This window comes from Orcinus orca, chromosome 5 (assembly GCF_937001465.1).
Source record: "Orcinus orca chromosome 5, mOrcOrc1.1, whole genome shotgun sequence".
Classification (NCBI taxonomy): Eukaryota; Metazoa; Chordata; class Mammalia; order Artiodactyla; family Delphinidae; genus Orcinus; species Orcinus orca.
The window spans coordinates 93222459-93245353 of NC_064563.1; the positions used below are offsets into that span (position 1 = coordinate 93222459).

Here is a 22895-nt window from a genome sequence, read left to right on the forward strand (position 1 = left end):
GGAATGAAAGTAGGAAACTAGGGGACAGGAGAAGTGAAATAGACTAAATTTTTAATCTACAAATTTTCATTTGAATTTTTTACTGCGTGAGGTATTACATACATGTAATACTCAGTGACAGCACTAAGCACACTACTCAATTCACTTGATCTTTTCTTGGTACCAAGACTTTCTAGATGGAGAATGAAATGGTCATTTACATATGGAACAAGCTTCTTATCTTGTCGAAGACTGGTAAGTTTGCTGACTGGCTGCTGCTTTAGGCTGCTTTTGAAACAGGGAATGCATGCCTGTACTTAACAGGGACTCTGGTGACGTGCCTTGTGATTTTGATGCCAGAGATGAAAACCTAGAGAGACAGTAATAGGAGGATGAGACTAGGAATTACAGTGGGTGGGGTGAACGGACTTTGGGATAAGGAGGTGAAACTTGCCAGCAATTTTCACCCCTTTTATTAAAGTATTTATCTTGGATGGATATCTGCTTTGTACTCTGTGAAAGTTGAAAATCAGGCCATGGAGTTAACCAGAGCCTGGAGTTCTTTCTAAGGAAGCAAAATGGCTAAGAAAACACAGCAGTAATTTAATGTTTATAAAGAATGGGCTGAAATAACTATAGTATATCAAAAGCAAATAACTGCTGAGGAAATTGGCATATTTTAATTTGGTTCAGACTATATTTTACATGTTCTGGCTGTACTGTAATGTACGAGTTTGTATGTAGAGCTTAAATGTATAATTAATACAGCTTTGAGGCTAGTTCTATCCACATGATTAAAATTTGTCATGGAATTAACTTTCACATAGAGACTTTTTAACATGTTATAGTCAATGCTATAAATTAGATCTTCTCTGATGAACTCTGAATAAAGGATTCTAATTTATCTCAGTGGTATTTTATTAGAGACATTTTAATTGCTATGGCAGGTATAAAGCACCATCAGTATCTTGGCTAAACATTTCAGTTACTGAAATCATTTTCCCTCCTAGTAAAAATAATTGGTTTAAAGAATATTCTGTTTTATTGAAGATGAACTAAAAGTCTTTTATTTTATACGCATGATTCAACCTCACATTGAAACTTTGTGGGAAGTTTGCTCCGTAAAGGAAAAAAGGAATCTTTTTACATCAGTGAAGGAAATTATATACTATCCCAAGGAAGAAATCCCAAATTTCCCTTCCAGAGATCTAAAAGTAAAGATCTGGGAATTGATTGCTGGTGAATAGGTTATGGGTGTGGCATTTTAAAATTGCTTTCCAATTATTTGTATTTTTTCCTTATATCTATTTTTTTAAAAATCAATATAATAGAAATATATACTTAAAAAATTTCCAATAATCCTTTCTCGATAACTACTCTTAACAGTTTGGCATACATTCTTCCAGAAATTTTCCACACAAAGTATTTTTTTCCTCCTTAAAATTCTGGATCTGTTGCCAACAAATGTCTGAATTCTTCCTGCTCTGCCTGCTGCATTTTATCAAATTTGCCCACCCCATGCAGTTTCAATCACTTTGTTGGAATGACGCGTTATCTAACTATAGCCAAAATTCCCAGTTTCTGGGCCTAAGGACAGATTTTATGCCAATGCATCTGTGCCGAAGAGCAGGTTTCAGATTGTGTGCCCGTGCCGAAGTAGGGACTGGGTGCCAGCTTGTTCAAAGCTCAGCCGACTGCAGATACCCACATGGAGTGAGGCTGCTTCTGGTGGCTCCGCTTCTTCAACCCCAGACACGAGTGTCTGGTGGAGCACAGTGATGAAGGGCAGTGTCTTTATCGCACTTCCTCACACTTTGCTCTGTGGATGAAGTAAGGTCTCTCACTTCAGTTTCGCCCTTGTCAAAATGATTACCAAGTTTATTCCATCTTGGATTGTATGTTTCCTAGCTACTAATGGATGATTTTTATGGTTTAATATTTGACCACTAATTCACTAGATGCTAGTGAGAAGTTTTAAAAAATGTCTTAGAAGACAATTTTTGTTCAGTATGATAGATCATTTGGAATAATATCCACCATTTAAAGAGGGGCTGAAATTAACAGTCTAAATGCCATGCTGCATTTAGTGTTGATTGAATTCTAACAAATCAAATAGATCTACTAAAGCCTCATACAAAATTCCATGGACGCTAGAATATTAATGCTGAGAAACGTTGGGTCAGAATGCATCAGAAGCTGTTAAATGTCTTACTGAATTTTGTCAACTTGCCTACCCTCCTTAATATGCCATCTTCAAGTTTTATTTTGGTATATTGAGATGCATGTAAAATTACTGAGAGGTGTCAAGTAGGTAGTTGGATATACAACCGTGGGGGCTCAGAGTGTGAAACAGATACATAAATTTGGGAGTTGTCAGCATAGATGGTTTTAAAAGCTACATAATTAGATGAGATCACCTGAAGAAAATGTGGGGAGAAAACTGATCCAGGTGAATTTCTAACATTTAGATGAGGAGCAGGCAAAAGAGACTGAAATAGAGTGGCCACACTGGAAGATGATGTCAGGGAAACTAAGAGGAGAGCAATTCAAGAATGAGACAGTAGGACTTCCCTGGTGGCACAGTGGTTAAGAATCCGCCTGCCAATGCAGGGGACACGGGTTCGAGCCCTGGTCCAGGAAGATCCCACATGCCACGAAGCAACTAAGCCTGTGTGCCACAGCTACTGAGCCTGCCCTCTAGAGCCCGTGAGCCACAACTGTTGAGCCCATGTGACACAACTACTGAAGCCCACACGCCTAGAGCCCATGCTCCACAACAAGAGAAGACACCGCAGTGAGAAGCCCGCGCACTGCAGCGAAGAATAGCCCCCGCTCGCTGCAACTAGAGAAAGCCCATGCACAGCAACGAAGACCCAACACAGCCAAAAAATAAAATAAAATAAATTTATTAAAAAAAAAAAGAATGAGACAGTATACAGTGAGGTCAGTGCTTCTACGTGGTCAAGTAAGATGATGTCAGAGGAGTGGATGTTTTTGGTAATCTTAGCATGAAGAACTTTCAAGTTATTGTTGAGACTGAAGTAGATTGAGAAGGTAATGGAAGGTGAAGAAGTGGAAATGACGTGTGTAGAGAGTTTTTGTAATATTTTACTGTAAGGGAGAAAAGAATTGATACAGTAACTGGAGGGAATTGTAAGGTCAGGAGATGTTTTATTTCATTTTGCTTTTGTTACCAACCTTCCCGAGTCGGTCCCCAACAAGGGTCCTTCTGTGCAGTGTCGTTTGAGTCAATAGAACGAGACCAAGTTTGGTTCAGAAGCAAAGGAAAGCTTTATTCTTGGATCAGAGAATGGAGAGGTGCGAACTAGTGCTTTTCCCGACAGGCTGTGGGTGGGGCTGCTTTATAGGGATCTCCTCATCAGGGAGGGAAAGGGCGGAGTTCTCCCGGGGCTGGCACAGCTGTGCTGCTCATGCTTCAGATAGCAGTGCCAGGCACAGCATCTCCACACGCAACCCGCTGCTGAGGAACTGTGGTCCAAAGTGCTGGGTGCAAGGTCTCTGCAAGCGGCCCCCTATGAGCAAGTGAAACTAGACGAAGCGCAAAGGAAAAAACAAAACTTAGACTTATTTTACTACCCAGATTCTATTTTTATCTCCCGGGAGTTGTTAATGAGCATTGCCAGTTAAAGATCCCTCCTCTGTCTTTTGACCTCCTCCTCACTCTTGAGGGGCGCTGAGGGGCGAAGGTCCATGTTCTGTAACTTCTTCCTGCTGATTTTGGGTGTCAGTCACCATAACCCTGTTTAGAGGAGCAGAACTTCTCCTCAGCTGCCTGTAGATACGTTTGATTGTCACCAGGCCTTAACACTAACTGTTCATACCCCTGAGCACCCACCATTTGTCTAACCTTTTGGAGACAAAGGACACCAGACAATTTAAGATACATGGCTCAAATATTAACAAGAGAATAATGGTCACATGACAAATGTTTTCCTAAAAATGCAGGTATCTAGGTCTTTTGCTTGTAGGCAAAAGTGTGCCCTGATGTTGAGGCTCACTGCCTTGGCCTGAATATCCCTGGTCACACTTTTGTTGTTTTTCAGAAGAGAAGCTTCAGGGCAGAGAGTGGTTCACACGAGTAGTCAAGGGGTTCCATCGCCCCAGGTTGTCTCTCAGAGGTTGGGGCTCAGGAGCCCTCTTCACTTGAGTGTGAAATACCCACAGAATGATCCCTGCAACTTCAGGGCAGAATGGGTGGTTAGGATCACCAAGTGAGGTCATTCCACTTAGGAGTGAGTTGGTTTTGTTGGCTGCCAGTTTTCCAGGTTTTTAGGTTCACCCAGCCTCCTGGCTGGAAGGGGTGCAGGGCCAGGTCAGTGGGTGAAGGCAGCACCTGGTTACCATATTCCATAGGGGCTATCACGGTTTCTCCTGCCTGGAGGGCATACTTGAGTTGTTCCATTTCAAGGGGGCTAAAGTGTCCTTTTTCTTGGGTTTGGGAATGGGTCTACCATACATGAGTTCAAATGCACTTAACTTTAACTTACTCCTTGGAGCTAACTGCATGTGGAGCAGGGCAATCAGAAGCAACTTAATCTGATTTTCTTGAGTTTCCTGACATAGTTTGGCTAAGACCCTTTTCAAGGTCTGATTGGACCTCTCTACTTTCCCCAGTGAATAGGGTCTCTGGGCTGAGTGCAAGGTCCATTTTATGCCCAGGGCACTTGTTATCCCCTTTGTCACTTAAGACACAAATTCTGGACCATTATCACTTTGTAGGGATCCTGGGAGCCCAAACCTGAGGATTATTTCTTTTAGTAATGCCCTAGTCACTTCAGCTGAATGAGGAATGAGAAAAGGGGACTCACCTTTGGGGTATTAGCTCAAAAACTGGGACTAGTGGGGAATGCTTCTATCTGACCAGAAAATGTGTCTACTTGTACCAAGAGATATACCTGAAATTGCCTGGTACTCTGGGTATGACAGTGAAATCAACCTGCCAATCTTCTCCAGGATATGTCCCTCTGGTCTGAATGGGCCTTATCTGGGGGCCTCTGGGAGATCTGGTATTGGGGTTGTTCATTGTGTAGATGGGACATATCTCAAGAATTCAACTGATTATACTTTTCATGTTAGGAGTTACCATGGCCTTAACTAACCAATTATATAGGGCTTCCCTCCCACAGTGAGTTCCTTGGTGAGCCTTTCTGATGGCTTGACAAGCTGCGGTTGGGGAAAAGAAGTATTGCCCGTGTTCATCAACTAGCCACTCATGGCCTCCTCGTTCTCTACTGAAGCCTTGTTTTTGGACTTTGTCTAACTCTTCCTTACTGTAGATTGGGTAATAATTGGATGGATCTGGCCTTCAAGGTATGAGGGGTAATTGCCAAGTTACTGGTTCTAGGGCCGCCCTTTTGGCAGTTGCATCTGCCTTGTTGTTTTCCTTTATTACCTCTGCATTCCCGTTTTGGTGACACCTACAATGAATCAATGACACCTTTTTTGCAAGCTGTGCTGCTTCTGAGAGCTTCAGTATGCTTAAGCCATATTTCAACTGTTTATTCTCTGCAGTAGGCATACCTGTTTCCTTCCAAATAGCCCATGTGCATGTAGGATGGCATATGCATACTGGGAATCTGTATAAACATTGAAGATCCTCCCAGTCCTGAGCTCTTAGGCTCAGGTGAGGACAATCAGTTCCACCTTTGGGGCAGAAGTCCCTGGGGATAGGTTTTGTGCTTCTTTGACTTGGGTCTGGGAGGTCACTGCATATCCTGCCAGCCTTTTCCCCTCTTTCATAAAACCGCTCCTGTCTGTAAACCATTCCTCATCGGCATTTGGGAGAGGTTCACTTCCTAGGTTGGGATGACCGGAATAGATCACATCTATGGTTTCTATACAATCATGCTCTGGGGCCCTGTTTCTGTGGGTAGCACGGTGGCAGGATCTAGCGTGTGACAAGTTTTTATGGTAGCCACTGGGTTGTCTAAAAGCATAGGGTGAATTTGAATCGACTTTCCAGGGGATAGCCATTCTGTTCCCTTAGAACTTAACTAAAGTCTGAACCTGGTGTGGCATTCATATAGTGACTGGTGACCAAACACTAACTTTCATCCTCCTTTAGCAGGGTTGTGGTAGCTCCTACTGCCCGTAGGCAAGGAGGCCATGCCTTAGCAGTTTGATCTAATTGTTTAAAGAAATAAGCAACCACTGGAGTAAGGGGTCCTAGTTTTTGAGCTGATGTGCCAAAGGTAGTTCCCCTTCTCTCATGAATGTAAAGGTCGAAGGGTTTAGCTAAATCTGAGAGGGCTAGGGCCGGGCCTGAAGTAATTGCTTTTTCAACTCTTGAAAGGCCTCTTCATATTCTGAATTCCATTCAAAAGGATCATTATCATTTCCTTTCAAATTTATGTATAGAAGTCTAGTTATTAGGCCGTAGTTAGGGATCCAGATGGGCAAAACCTGTCCACCCCCGAATGCTGTTTTCTACTTTTAGGAGGGGTGAGGCAGCAAATGGCTTCTTCTCCCTCCTGGGGTAGGCTTCTCTGGCCTTCTATAAAAATGAAGACTATGGACTTCCCTGGTGGTCCAGTGGGTAAGACTCCATGCTCCCAATGCAGGGGGTCCAGGTTCGATCCCTGGTTGGGGAACTAGATCGCACATGCATGCTGCAACTGAGTCCACATGCTGCAACTAAGACGTCTGCATGCCGCAACAAAGATTCTGCGTGCTGCAACTAAGACCTGGCACAGCCAAAATAAATAAATTAATTTAAAAAAATGAAGCCTAGGTAAGTCACCTGAGTTTATAATATTTGAGCCTTTTTTTTCTTTGGACACCTTATATCCTTTATGGGCTATAATAATATTTGAGCCTTTTTTTTCTTTGGACACCTTATATCCTTTATGGGCTAGGTGGTTCAGAGTGATTACAGTATTTTTGTCAGAAACCTCCTTAGTAGGGCTGGCAATCAGAATGTTGTCTACATACTGGAGGATTGTTCCCTCCAGATGTAGATCTTTCAGGTCTTTAGCTAAAGTTTCCCCAAAGATGGTGGGGGAATTTTTGAATCCTTGGGGCAGGACTGTCTAGCAGTGTTGTTTTTCTGTTGCGTGTTTGGGTCCTGCCATTCAAAAGCAAAATATTTCTTATGACTGTGGAGCTAATGGAATACAGAAGAAGGCATCTTTAAAATCTAATACAGAATACCAGGTCCTGGTGGATGGTAGAGTGGCCAGCATGGTGTAAGGTTAGGGACTACTGGATGTATATCCCAGGTGGCTTCACTGACTGCCCTGAGGTCCTGTACAATCCGGCATTCGCCATTGGGTTTCTTTACAGGGAGAAAAGGGTATTACAGACTGATTAGCGTGGTCTAATAAAGCCCTGGTCAATTAGGCTCTGTATAATGGGGGCAATGCCCAAGAAGGCCTCTCCAGGATACTGTTTTCTATTGGGCCATGTATGTCCAGGTTTTAGATGGACTGTCACAGGACTGGCTCCTACAGCTCGTTCCACCTGTCCCTGATTTATTAGAGATTTACTCCAGGGAGATCAACTTGCTCTGTCTGGGGAAGTTTTTTCCTCAGCCATTAACATTACCATCTTGTGCCATTTGTCTAAGGGAATGCCAGTCTCCAGTTTGTCTCCCATTAGGTGGATAGTAGCGCCCAATTTATGTAAGATATTTCTTCCTAGCAGGGATATAGACTATTCAGGAACATACAGGAAGGAATGGGTGAGCATGTGTTCATCCAATTTATATTCTAATGGCTCTATGAATGTCTTTTGTTGGGCCTGCCCTGATACCCCTGTAATTTTACACCTCTTATGACTGAGTTTACCTGATCTGGTGTTCAGAACTGAGTAAGTGGCTCTGGTGTCAGCTAAGAATTTGACAGTTTTCCCCGCTACGTCCAATGCCAACCAGGGCTCCTTGGGGATCAGTTGGAGTCGTGGCTTAGGAGCCCTCTGGCCCCATCATTCTCCATCTATTTGGACCATCTGCCTTTGAGGGTAATGGCCAGGATCTGACATTTCCCTTTGGGGTCAGTGAGGGCATTCTCCTTTTCAGTGTCCCTCTGGTTTACGTATGGTGCAATGATTGGGTCCTAGTTTCCTTGGCTTGCTATCCCTCAGTGGGAGCTGGGCGCCACTCACCAGAGTTGAGTGTCTCCGTGGGCAGTTAGTTCAGACTCCCATGCCAACCAATTGACATTGGAGGGCAGCAGCTTGCCTCTGGGCCTTTTTCTTCTCTGACTTTTCTTCCTCTGTATCTGGGTTATTAAACACCCTCAACCCTCAGTAGGCAACCTTGACCAGGCGATAGGTAGGGGCATCTGGTGTGTTTCCATTTTCTGAAGTTTATGCCTAATGTTGGGGGCGTTTGGGGAAATAAAATGTGACCTCAGGATTGTATTCCCTTCCAATGACTCAGGGCCAGTGGTAGTAGATTTAGAGGCATTCCCTGAGGTGCTCTAGGAATCCTGGAGGGTCTTCCGTTGGCTCCTGATTGATTTCCTTTATCTTATTCCAACTGACAGGTTTCTGTCCTCCTCCTTGGATTCCCTTTAGGATCATATTTTTATAATGAGTCAGTCTCTGTCTTCCACCCCCTTCTCCATTGTCTTGATGGTCCCACTTGGGTTTGGTATCTGGGATCACTAGATTCCATGGTCTGAAAACGGCATGACCTGCATTGTTTCTGTTCTCTTTGGTTTTTCTTGCCTCATTAGGAGTACTTTCAGGAGGTTCTGGGTGTCAATCCAGGTGGGGTCATGGGTCTGAAAGATTCCCGTACTCAGATACAGGACCCCTCTGGATTTTCCCACAACCCCTCACTATGACTTTTACAGCTATACAGGTCAGAAGTGGTAAATGGGATGTGTACCTAGATGAGCCCTTCTTCTCCATTGGGACCTGCTTGAAAGGAAGTACTTTTCCTGGTGGGTTGTTAGACCCTGGATGATAATTAGTCATGTAAATACCCCAAGATTTGACCCAAATAAGATTTCTGGTTCAGGAAATTTGGCACAAAACTAATAATGGATTCCTCAAAAGACCAAAATAGAAGGCATCCAAATGGTGTGGACTCTGATATAACTGGAGGTCCCCCTTGAATTTTTTGTTGTTTTGCGGTACGCGGGCCTCTCCCGTTGCGGAGCATAGGCTCCGGACGCGCAGGCCCAGCGGCCATGGCTCATGGACCCAGCCGCTCCGCAGCATGTGGGATCTTCCCAGACCGGGGCACGAACCCATGTCCCCTGCATTGGCAGGCGGACTCTCAACCACTGCGCCACCAGGGAAGCCCTGAATTTTATTTTTTTATACAACAGGTTCTTATTAGTTATCTCTGTTATACATATCAGTGTATATATGTCAATCTCAGTCTCCCAATTTATCCCACCACCACCACCACCCACGCCCCCTTTCCACCCTTGGTGTACATACGTTTGTTCTTTATATCTGTGTCTCTATTTCTGCCTTGCAAACTGGTTAGTCTGCACCATTTGTCTAGATCCCACGTATATGCTTTAATATACAATATTTGTTTTACTCTTTCTGACTTACTTCACTCTGACAGTCTCTAGGTCCATCCACATCTCTACAAATGACCCAATGCCATTCCTTTTTATGGCTGAGTAATATTCCATTGTATATATGTACCACATCTTCTTTATCCATTTGTCTGTTGATGGGCATTTAGGTTGCTTCCATGACCTGGCTATTGTAAATAGTGCTACAATGAACATTAGGGTGCATGTGTCTTTTTGAATTATGGTTTTCTCTGGGTATATGCCCAGTAGTGGGATGGCTGGGTCACATGGTAATTCTAATTTTAGTTTTTTAAGGAACCTCCATACTGTTCTCCATAGTGGTTGCATCAATTTACATTCCGACCAACAGTGCAAAAGGGTTCCCTTTTCTCCACACCCTCTCCAGCATTTGTTGTTTGTGGATTTTCTGATGATGGCCATTCTAACTGATGTGAGATGATACCTCATTGTAGTTTTGATTTGCATTTCTCTAATAATTAGTGATGCTGAACAGCTTTTCATGTGCCTTTTGGCCATAAGTACATCTTCTTTGGAGAATGTCTATTTAGGTCTTCTGCCCATTTTTTGACTGGATTGTTTGTTTTTCTAATATTGAGCTGCATGAGCTGTTTATGTATTTTGGAGATTAATCCTTTGTCCATTGATTCATTTGCAAATATTTTCTCCCATTCTGAGGGTTGTCTTTTCATCTTATTTATAGTTTCCTTTGCAGTGCAAAAGCCTTTAAGTTTCATTAGGTCCCATTTGTTTATTTTTGTTTTTATTTCCACTACTCTAGGAGGTGTGTCAAAAAAGATCTTGCTGTGATTTGTGTCAAAGAGTGTTCTGCCTATGTTTTCCTTTAAGAGTTTTATTGCGTCTGGTCTTATATTTAGGTCTTTAATCGATTTTGAGTTTATTTTCGTGTACGGTGTTAGGGAATGTTCTCATTTCATTCTTTTATATGTAGCTGTCCAGTTTTCCCAGCACCACTTACTGAAGAGACTGTCTTTTCTCCATTGCATATCCTTGCCTCCTTTGTCATAGATTAGTTGACCACAGGTGTGTGGGTTTCTCTCTGGGTTTTCTATCCTGTTCCATTGATCTATATTTCTGTTTTTGTGCCAGTACCATATTGTCTTGATTACTGTAGCTTTGTTGTATAGTCTGAAGTCAGGGAGTCTGATTCCTCCAGCTCCTTTTTTTCCCTCAAGATTGCTTTGGCTATTCAGGGTCTTTTGTGTCGCCATACAAATTTAAAAATTTTTTGTTCTAGTTCTGTGAAAAATGCCGTTGGTGGTTTGATAGGGCTTGCATTGAATCTGTAGATTGCTTTGAGTAGTATAGTCACTTTCACAATGTTTATTCTTCCAATCTAAGAACATGGTATATCCATCTGTTTGTGTCAGCTTTGATTTCTTTCATCAGTGTCTTATAGTTTTCTGAGTACAGGTCTTTTACCTCCTTAGGTAGGTTTATTCCTAGGTATTTCATGTTTTTAGTTGCAGTGGTAAATGGGATTGTTTCCTTAATTTCTCTTTCTGATCTTTCATTGTTAGTATAAGGGAATGCAAGAGATTTCTGTGCATTAATTTTGTATCCTGCAACTTCATTCCAAATTCATTGATTAGCTCTAGTAGTTTTCTGGTGGCATCTTTAGGATTCTCTATGTATAGTATCATGTCATCTACAAACAGTGACAGTTTTACTTTTTCTTTTCCAATTTGTATTCCTTTTATTTCTTTTTCTTCTCTGATTTCCATGGCTAGGACTTCCAAAACTATGTTGAATAATAGTGGTGAGAGTGGACATCCTTGTCTTTTTCCTGATCTTAGAGGAAATGCTTTCAGTTTTTCACCATTGAGAATGATGTTTGCTGTGGGTTTGTCATGTATGGCCTTTATTATGTTGAACTAGGTTCCCTCTATGCCCACTTTTGGAGAGTTTTTATCATAAATGGGTGTTGAATTTTGTCAAAAGCTTCTTCTGCATCTACTGAGATGATCCTATGGTGTTTATTCTTCAATTTGTTAATATGGTGTATCACATTGATTGATTTGTGTGTATTGAAGAATCCTTGCATCCCTGGGATAAATCCCACTTGATCATGGTGTATGCTCCTTTTAATGTGTTGTTGGATTCTCTTTGCTAGGATTTTGTTGAGGATTTTTGCATCTGTATTCACAGTGATATTGGTCTGTAGTTTTCTTTTTTTGTGGTGTCTTTGTTGGGTTTTGGTATCAGGGTGATGGTGGCCTCATAGAATGAGTTTGGGAGTGTTCCTCTGCAATTTTTTGGAAGAGTTTGAGAAGGATGGGTGTTAGCTTTTCTCTAAATGTTTGATAGAATTCACCTGTGAAGCCATCTGGTCCTGGACTTTTGTTTGTTGGAAGATTTTTAATCATGGTTTCAATTTCAGTGCTTGTGATTGGTCTGTTCATATTTTCTATTTTTTCCTGGTTCAGTCTGGAAGGCTATACCTTTCTAAGAATTGGTCCATTTCTTTGTGGTTGTCCGTTTTATTGACATAGAGTTGCTTCTAGTAGTCTCTTATGATGCCTTGTATTTCTGCGGTGTCCATTGTAACTTCTCCTTTTTGAATTCTAATTTTATTGATTTGAGTCCTCTCCCTCTTCTTGATGAGCCTGGCTAAAGGTTTATCAATTTTGTTTATCTTCTCAAAGGACCAGCTTTTAGTTTTATTGATGTCTGCTGTTGTTTTCTTTGTTTCTATTTCATTTATTTCTGCTCTGATCTTTATGATTTCTTTCCTTGTACGAACTTTGGGTTTTGTTTGTTCTTTCTCTATTTACTTTAGGTGTAAGGTTAGATTGTTTATTTGAAATGTTTCTTGTTTCTTGAGGTAGGAGTGTATTGCTATAAACTTACCTCTTAGAACTGCTTTTGCTTCATCCCATAGGTTTTGGATCATCGTGTTTTCATTGTCATTTGTCTCTAGGTATTTTTTGATTTCCTCTTTGATGTCTTCAGAGATCTCTTGGTTATTTAATACTATATTGGTTAGCTCCATGTGTTTGTGTTTTTTACATTTTTTTCCCTATAATTGATTTCTAATCTCATAGCAGTGTGGTCAGAATAGATGCTTGATACAATTTCAGTTTTCTTAAATTTACCGAGACTTGATTTGTGACCCAAGATGTGATCTATCCTGGAGAATGTTCCTTATGCACTTGAGTAGAAAGTGTAATGTGCTGTTTTTGGATGGAATTTACTATAAATATCAATTATGTCTGTCTGGTCTATTGTGTCATTTAAAGCTTGTGTTTCCTTATTTATTTTCATTTTGGATGATCTGTCCATTGGTGTAAGTGAGGTGTTAAAGTCCCCCACTATTTTTGTGTTACTGTTGATTTCCTCTTTTATAGCTGTTAGCATTTGCCTTATATATGAGGTGCTCTTATGTTGGGTGCATATGTATTTATTATTGTTATATCTTCTTCTTAGATTGATCCCTTGATCATTATGTAGTATCCTTCCTTGTCTCTTATAACATTCTTTATTTTAAAGTCTATTTTATCTGATATGAGTATTGCTACTCCAGCTTTCTTTGGATTTCCATTTGCATAGCATATCTTTTTCCATCCCCTTACCTTGAGTCTGTATGTGTCCCTAGGTCTGAAGTGGGTCTCTTGTAGACAATGTATATATGGGTCTTGTTTCTGTATCCATTCAGCAAGCCTGTGTCTTTTGCTTGGAGCATTAATCCATTCACATTTAAAGTAATTATTGATATGTATGTTCCTATGACCATTTTCTTAATTGTTTTGGATTTGTTTTTGTAGGTCCTTTTCTTCTCTTGTGTTTCCCACTTAGAGAAGTTCCTTTATCATTTGTTGTAGAGCTGGTTTGGTGGTGATGCATTCTCTTAGCTTTTACTTGTCTGTAAAGCTTTTGATTTCTCCATCAAATCTGAATGAGATCCTTGCTGGGTAGAGTAATCTTGTTTGTAGTTGCTTCCCTTTCATCACTTTAAATATATCGTGCCACTCCTTTCTGGCTTGTAGAATTCCTTCTGAGAAATCAGCTGTTAACCTTATGGGGGTTCCCTTGTATGTTATTTGTTGTTTTCCCATGTTGCTTTTAATAATTTTTCTTTGTCTTTAATTTTTTTCACTTTGAGTACTCTGTGTCTTGGTGTGTTTCTCCTTTGGTTTATCCTGCCTGGGACTCTCTGCACTTCCTGGACTTGGGTGGCTATTACCTTTCCCACGTTAGGGAAGTTTTTGACTATAAACTCTTCAAATATTTCTCGGTTCCTTTCTCTCTCTCTTCTCCTTCTGGGACCCCTAGAATGAAAATGTTGTTGCGTTTAATGTTGTCCCAGTGGTCTCTTAGGCTGTCTTCATTTCTTTTCATTCTTTTTTCTTTATTGTGTTCTGTAGCAGTGAATTCCACCATTCTGTCTTCCAGGCCCCTTATCTGTTCTTCTGCCTCAGTTATTCTGCTATTTATTCCTTCTAGTGTATTTTTCACTTCAGTTATTCTATTGTTCATCTCTGTTTATTTGTTCTTTAATTCTTCTAGGTATTTGTTCTTTAATTCTTCTAGGTCTTTATTAAGCATTTCTTGCATCTTCTTGATCTTTGCCTCCATTGTTTTTCAAGGTCCTGGATCATCTTCACTATAATTATCCTGAATTCTTTTTCTGGAAGATTGCCTATCTCCACTTCATTTAGTTGTTTTTCTGGGGTTTTATCTTGTTTCTTCATCTGGTACATAGTCCTCTGCCTGTTCATTTTGTCCACCTTTCTGTGAATATAGTTTTCATTCCACAGGCTGTAGAATTGTAGTTCTTCTTGCTTCTGCTGTCTTCTCTCTGGTGGATGAGGCTATCTAAGAGTCTGTGCAAGCTTCCTGATGGGAGGGGCTGGTGGTGGGTAGAGCTTGGTGTTGCTCTGGTGGGCATAGCTCAGTCAAACTTTAATTTCCTTCTCTGCTGATGGTTGGGAGTGAGTTCCGTCCCTGTTGCCTGTTTGGCCTGAGGTGACCCAGCACTGGAGCCTACAGGCTCTTTGGTGGACTCTGGGAGGGCTCATGCCAAGGAGTACTTCCCAGAACTTCTGCTGTCTGTGTCCTTGTCCCCGTGGTGAGCCATAGCCACCCCCCGCCTCTGCAGGAGACCCTCCAACACTAGCATTTAGGTCTGGCTCAGTCTCCTGTGGGGTCACTGCTCCTTCCCCCTAAGTCCTGATGTGCACATTACTTTGTGTGTGCCCTCCAAGAGTGGTGTCTCTTCTTTCCCCAGTCCTGTCAAAGTCCTGCAATCAAATCCCACTAGCCTTCAAAGACTGAATCTCTGTGAATTTCTCCTCTTGTTGCCAGACCCCCAGGTTCGGAAGCCTGAAGTGGGGCTCAGAACCTTCACTCCAGTGGGTGGACCTCTGTGGTATAACTGTTCTCCAGTTTGTGAGTCACCCACCCATCATTTATGGGATTTGATTTCATTGTGATTGTGCCTCTCCTACCATCTCATTGTGGCTTCTCCTTTGTCTTTGGATGTGGAGTATCTTTTTTGGTGAGTTCCAGTGTCTTCTTGTCATGATTGTTCAGCAGTTAGTTGTGATGCTGGTGCTCTCACAAGAGGGAGTGAGTGCACATCCTTCTTCTCTGCCACCTTGAACCAATCTGAGTGTGTCCAGGAGGATGCCTGCCTCTCCACAATTGTATCCAGATTGTCTTTCCTCCATGGAAGGTGGATTATAAACCATTTCTTTTTTTTTTTTTTTTTTAAACATCTTTATTGGAGCATAATTGCTTTACAATGGTATGTTAGTTTCAGCTTCACAACAAAATGAATCAGTTATATATATACATATGTTCCCATATCTCTTCCTGCTTGCGTCACCCTCCCTCCCACCCTCCCTATCCCATCCCTCCAGGCGGTCACAAAGCACCGAGCTGATCTCCCTGTGCTATGCGGCTGCTTCCCACTAGCTATCTACCTTACGTTTGGTAGTGTATACATGTCCATGCCTCTTTATTGCTTTGTCACCGTTTACCCTTCCCCCTCCCCATAGCCTCAAGTCCATTCTCTAGTAAGTCTGTGTCTTTATTCCTGTTTCACCCTTAGGTTTTTCATGACATTTTTTTTTTCTTAAATTCCATATATATGTGTTAGCATACGGTGTTTGTCTCTCTCTTTCTGACTTACTTCACTCTGTATGACAGACTCTAGGTCTATCCACCTCATTACAAATAGCTCAATTTCGTCTCTTTTTATGGCTGAGTAATATTCCATTGTATATATGTGCCACATCTTCTTTATCCATTCATCCGATGATGGACACTTAGGTTGTTTCCATCTCTGGGCTATTGTAAATAGAGCTGCAATGAACATTTTGGTACATGACTCTTTTTGAATTCTGGTTTTCTCAGGGTATATGCCCAGTAGTGGGATTGCTGGGTCATATGGTAGTTCTATTTGTAGCTTTTTAAGGAACCTCCATACTGTTCTCCACAGTGGCTGTTCTTAATCGTCTTCATTCTCCTTACAGATCTTGGGATTTGTTAGCCTCTGTAGTTGCATGAGCCAGTCAGCCGATTCCTTATAATGAATCAATCTCACATAAGTCCTGTTAGCCCTTTTCCTTCACTTTTGGTCAGTAATCCTTTTCTTGGCTAGTTTGCTGACTTTTTCCATCTAAGATATGCCACAAGACTGATGGCCTGAGACCTTCAATTTCAGCTTTCCTTCTTTTGCAAGTTAGGATTGGGTTTGGGTCAACTCCTCACAAAGCTTTTTTTATTGCTACCATTTAAAGGTTAGCTCTGATCCAGGAACCTATCAATTTGGACATCAATTAGATCATGTTCGAGGGGGGCAGTTCGGTACTGCCGGGTCACGGAGCTCCCTGCAATCGGCTATGTCAGACCCCTCCCCCTTGAATTTGTATTTAGTCTTTCCTCAGTCAGAATATCCCACGGGAGTTTAGATGGGACTGCCTCTGGGCCAGAACAGGTTAGCCACATTAGTTCCTGACCAACTTGGTGCATTAGGGAGTGGCACAGCTGTCTGAGATGGTGGTCTTATCTTTTGTCCTTTCTGCAGAAAAGGAGGAGTTTGCAGACTTCCTGCTTTGTGAGAGCTAAAAGCACATGGGATTCCCAACAGGATACTCACCATATTGCTGGGCAGCTGGAATCCTGTGCTGGTACTGGGAGGAGAGCCCTTGGAACTTCAGTTGATAAAGAATCACCCAAGATTCACCTCACAAGCAGAAAGGGGAGGAGAGGTTGCACAGTGGGTATTTCCTGTTCTTGCCAGCAGCTCACAGTTTCTTAATAATGGGGTTCCTGGTCTTGCGAGTGGCTCACAGAGCTCCCCACCCCACTTCAGAGATACCGGCACTGACTGAAAGAGTCAAGCCACTGTCACATACCTACCTTGGGACCCTTTTACACTCAGGCATCTTCAGTGCCTTTCCTTGAACTCAGATTGTGCATCCTTAGTCCATTTTGCCTAGCGGTCTTTAATAACTGGCCTTTTCCTGGTCTTGCCTCTTGGCTCACAGGTCTGGCCACTTCCCTTTACCAAACCAAAAGTGACTATGGAGAATGTGACTGTTGAACCCTGGAGGTTGGTGAGCCCAGTGAATAGATGTAGGCAAAAAGGCCATGATCTATCCCTTTGTGGTTCCCAAAATTTTGTTACCAACCCTCCTACAGGTGCCCAACAAGGTTACTTCTGCCTGGTGTCATATGAGCCAATAAAACAAGACCAAGTTCAGTTCAGAAGCAAAGGAAGCCTTCATTCTTTGATCAAAGAATCGAGTGGTGTGAGCTTGCACCCTAGAGTACATGCTCTCCCTGAAAGGGCATGAGGAGCATGGCTGCTTTATAGAGCTCTTGTCTGCAGGGAGGGGAGGGAGGGAGACAGAGTTCTTACAGATGGGGTGCAGTTTTGTTGCTCACAGTGCTCCAGATTGAGGTGCCAGATGTAGCATCTCTGCAAACGGCCTGATGAGCTGAAGCGTCAGTTGCAGCCATTTCGCACCAGGAACTCTGGTCTGAAGTGCCGGGTGCAGGACCTCTGCATGTGGTACCCTATGAACAAGTGAAACTAGAGTAAGACAAAGAAAAAGGTTAGACTTCATTTTATTACCCAGATTCTATTTTTATTTCCTGAGAATTGTTAATAGGCTCTTATGGTGACACTTCTAAGGATGAATGATAATAGCACATCTTTGCATAAGAGGAATGATTCAGCAGGGAGGAAAGTTGGTTGATTGTAGAAGAGAGAAGGGATAACTAAGGAGCAAAATTGTTGAGAGAAGATGAGGGACTTCTTGTTTGATGCTTAAGAGTAGGGAGAAAATATCTTAAAATATTAATCTTTGTTCTCCCTGGCCAACATCCTTGTATGAAATCTTGCATATGTAATTTTGTATTTTTTCTCTTAAAGAGAGATCCTAAACTGCATAAGTTTGAAGCCACTAAAAACCTGAGTCCAGCCGTAAGGGGGAATATTGATGCCATCCCACAATGCAGAGGTAGTTGGTTTTGAGCCTGCCTGTCTTAAGTTCGGAGAATTATTCTTAGCTTTTGTTTGTTTATTTTTAATTTTAGACTAGAATTTCTCTCAGTGGCTATGGGGTCATTTAGCAGGTAGATAATCTAGCATTATATGCACCAATCTGGGAGGCCTGTGGAGTGTGTCATTACTTATGAGAACAATTTCCAATTTTCTATAAGGGCAAGTCCAGCAGTGTCAGCACAGGCTGACTTTCATATTTAGATGTACTTTTCTCCTCATATTTATTTGCTGCTGCCTCAAAAAAGAGAGAATGGGCATATTGGCCAAACAGAGATATACACCATAAAACCCTTGCTTTTCTAACTAGAGTTGCATCCATAGTGTTTCCCAAATTAAAGTTAAAATGTTTGGATTTTTAAGACATCTCAGTACCTGATGAAGGGAACAAGAGACCAGGAAGAAAAAATTTTAAGACACCAGCAGTTGTTCTTCTAAGAATGAGAAATATGTTATGTTCAGAGAGACAACAAATAATAGGATAAAAATGATCCACTCACTTTCCAGAAGCATTCTAGATAGATTGCAAGTTCTGAAGTTGAACACATATGTGAGCATACTAAAGAGTTATTCATCAACAGCATTATATCCAAATCCCAGAGCTTTAGGTATGGTCTAGCATGGTGGTATGAAAGGAACCTGACCAAGTATAATTCCATGGACTATGGCATTCTAAGTAATCGTGCACTAAAATAAACTAGTATTCTGTCCCTGGAGTTTGAGCCACCTTATACTGTCTGCCAGGGAGACATTGGAGGTCATACCTGGACTTGAAGAGTAAGAATGGTCAAATACCCAGGACTAAGGAGGATCAAGAGAGAAATCTACTTCATCTGCCCTGTGTATGAAATGGGGTGGGGTATCAATTTGAAAGGGTGCCCAAAAGTGTTTCCAGGGCCTCTGCCAGTTTTCAAAGTTTAATGGAGAAGGTAATTGGGGGGGTAAACTACCTAGAGGCATTTATCTATTTAGATGACATAATCATTTTTGGCAGGATTCTGGAAAAACTAGAGCAAAGACTTCTTAAAGTTAGGAAGGGCAAGGCTTTAGATGTGCCCTGGTAAGTATTAATGCTGACAAACCTTTATTAATTATGATGGGCAAGTAAAGACACAGCATAAAGTTCACAGTTCCTGAAAAAAATATCTGATAGCCCCAATAACATCAAATTAAAAACTTTCTTTGAGGTTAGTGATGACCAGAGGACACTGAAGAGTATTTCCTAATTGCTAAACCATTAACAATTTGACAGATTACCCCCTCCAAGAAGGCCACAGAGCACAACGGCATGTGGCCATATGGCCATGTTTCTTCTCCAACTTTTCAGGGATTACTGGTTGAAAGCCTGTGACCAGGCAATCATGGAAACACATTCTGGCTACTTACCTGGAGACTATTCAAAGCAGGAAGCCTCTGAAATCAGTGTGCATGGATTTTTCTGACCCTGGACTTGGTGCTTGTAATCTGATCCAGTTTGTTTTACAGGCTATCTTACTTGGCAACACATATTATAAACATGAGTTTTTAAAGTACAGGAGGTTTCAACTTTCGTTCTTAAAAACTAACTCATTTATTTTACAGCCTTTAGACAAGGTGAGATCTAGAATGCTTGTTTGGAAAGAAAGAGGAAGGACAAATTTACTTCAGGTAGGGAAGGTAGGAAGGAAGGAAGGAAGGGAGGGAGGGAGGGAGGGAGGAAGATGAGATACAAAAGATATATATATATATAGATATATAGAGATATATCTATATCTCTCTCTATATATATATTCCAATTTTTCCTAAATCGGTTTTTACAGTGTGCCTTTATTTTCTGATTTCAAGAAGTGTGACTTCCCCAAAAGTCAGTTTCACAAACATAAATTAATAATTCTTAAGCCAAATGAAAATCACTTTTTAAAAAATTTATTTATTATTTATTTTTGGCTGTATTGGGTCTTTGTTGCTGTGCGCGGGCTTTCTCTAGTTGGGGTGAGTGGGGTCTACTCTTCGTTGCGGTGCAGGGGCTTCTCATTGCGGTGGCTTCTCTTGTTGTGGAGCACAGGCTCTAGGCACGTGGGCTTCAGCAGTTGTGGCACGCAGGCTCAGTAGTTGTGGCACATGGGCTTAGTTGCCCCGGGCATGTGGGATCTTCCCGGGCGAGGGCTCGAACCTGTGTCCTCTGCATTGGCAGGTGGATTTTTAACCACTGCGCCACCAGGGAAGTCCCGAAAATTACTTCTGATTATCTATACTCCCATTCATCTCTGATAGTGCCAATAATCAGAAGGTACAGAATGAAAGTAGGCTCAGATTCTCCAGGTACAGAAAATAAGGCCGAGGAAAATGCAGCATGTCAATCAAAGTCTCGCGGTAAATCAGTAATAAAGCTAGGAATAAAACGTTCATGTTCTAACTTCCAGTGATAGGGTCACTAATTTACACTATTCTGCTTCTAATGAGCCCTGATTATTTTAAATATAAAAGTTCAGTTCTTTCACAATGCTAAGCATGCTGCAGGCTGCGTTGTATTCATGGCATCCCTGGAAATAGAAATGAAAAAGTCCAATTAGGTCATCTTGTCCACTTCCTGGAGACACAACTACCTCCATTCAACTGCAATGGCTCAGCTGATGAAAATTTCATTGTGAGTTGAGAACTGATTGCAGAACACAGTCAGCAATAGGAATTAGGCTGAATGGGATGATGGAATGGGCTTATTAAAAAAAAAAAAAAGGCAGAAACCAATTGGGGAAACACTAGAGGGGTATTTTTCTCTTGCAGCACCACACTCTAAGTGACTGTTAGAGGTCATAATTCATCTGTGGACAAGGGTATTGGGTTTATTCTAAATAAAAGTGAAAAATAGTACATCTTTCTTAGGAAGACCATTCAACAGAACTGAATTCCTAGCAGTCCCTGAAGTCAGTTCTATTTTGTTCTGTTCTCATAAGCTGAATTTCAAATCAGGGTAGAAACAAAAAGATCTGGTAGAAAGTGGATGTTTCTTTAACACATAAGAAAATTTAGCTCCCTGATGTTTGTGCAGCTTTCCATGATACCTCATCCTCTGCTTTTGTAACCTAGCAAGTCATCAGAAAAGACACTTTACTAGTCACCTTAACAAGCCCAGGGAAACCCCTTAGGCTTCACTTCCCGTCTTTACCTCATCACAGTGCCCATTTTGTTACTTCTTTGACTTTAACTCTTGGAGGTATGGTAGTTAAGTGACTTGCCTAACATCATAAGACAAATAGTTAATAGGGGAGCTTGACTAGAACCTGCCTCCTGATCTATTTCTCCTACTGCATCCCTGTTCTAGCTAATGCTATGACCATCCACCAAGATGGAATCATGAACTCCATCCTCCTTATCTGTTGGGAGGGCAAGTCTTTTAATTCTACCTCAGAACTATCTTCTGAACTGGTCACATCCTTTCCATCCTTATTGCTTCTACCTTCCTCTACCCTTTTTTATCTGTCACCTGAACTCTAGCAACAGTTTTCTAAATGATTTCCTTGCCACAGATTTCTCCCCTCTCTAATCCACCTTCATTTTATACAGTTTCCAAAGAAACAATTATGCTTATGTCCCTTTTGTATGCAAAGACATCCAAATTCCTTCAAGTGACATCCCAAATCTAATCAAACTACTTCCAGAATACCTATCTATATTTTTTTTACTATACTCCTTATCCACTCTTGCTAACCATTATGAATATTATGTCATTTTAAAAAACACAACATGCCCTTTTAAGTCTCTATGTCGTTAGAATTAAATTTGGACTTATGGGACAGAAAAAAAATGTTATAAGTGGCTCACACAAGAAATAAATTTGAATTCCTTTCACATAAAAGAAGTTGAGAGATAGGCAGTCTGAGGATGGTGTGGCAGCCCCACAATTATCTCAGCCCAAGCCTCCTCTCTTTCTGTCTTACCATTGTCAGCACTTGCTTCCATACTTCTTAAATATGCTCAGAACCCAAGGTGGCTTCCAGAGCTCTAATGATCACATTTGAGTTCCAAACTGACATCAAGAAGAAATATTCCTTCCTTTCCCTTTAAGGAAACTTCTTGGAAGTCTCACATCATATTCTTACATCTCATTGTATAGAACTTTGTCACATGGCCATGCAGAGTTACTTGAGAAGCTGCAAAATGTAGATTTTGAGCTGTGTTTGTTTCCAACCCCCCATAAATGTAAGATTTCTGATAGAAAGGCAAAGTCTAACCCACAGCTTTAAAAATCAACTAAAATGCCTTTACTTTTCCCCTAACTTGCAGAAGTTTTTCCTCCCATGCTTATCAAACACTTGTTATGTATCTCAAATATGTGAGATACATATATATATATATATGTATGATATATACATATATGTGTGTATTTTAATTTTTTTTTTTTTTTTTACTTCTATTTCCCTTACCATATGGAAGACTTTATAGGTAGAGATCATGGCTCACTCAACATTTTATCTTGACATCTAGCACAGACTAAGTCCTTGATAATTGTTTTTTGAATAAGTGAATGCATGCATGCATGCATTATTAAACCATGGTTTTTGAGGTCCTTGAGTGAATAGCAGTTTATGCCAATGATAAAATTTGGGCCCTATTTTTGTGTTGGTGATGAAGGCAGTCTGTCTAAACCTTACAGGCAGGGTCTCTGCATATGGTTGTGCTGGTTGGTCACTGCGTTAACACAACCAGAGGGATGACTGAGGTCTGAAATTCAGGCCTTGTTCCCTCCCCCCATATCATGTGCCCTGGAGAGGGGCTGCATCAGCCTGGAGGGGGTATTTTTTCTGTTTGCCAAATTTACTATATGGGCTTACACTGGGCTGCGCATGGTGGTGGCTAAGAGGCTTGGGAGGCCCTTAACCAGGGAGCGG

General features: G+C 41.4%; 1 protein-coding gene across 1 annotated transcript in view; it reads left to right on the forward strand.

Annotated features, from left to right (window-relative positions):
* The window catches only part of MORC1 (MORC family CW-type zinc finger 1), a 352246-nt gene that overhangs the window by 63037 nt on the left and 266314 nt on the right, over positions 1 to 22895 (forward strand). Inside the window, exon 3 of the mRNA XM_033432194.2 lies at positions 168 to 234. The gene's annotated coding sequence lies outside the window, so the exon portion shown is untranslated. The remainder of the gene's footprint in view (positions 1 to 167; positions 235 to 22895) is intronic.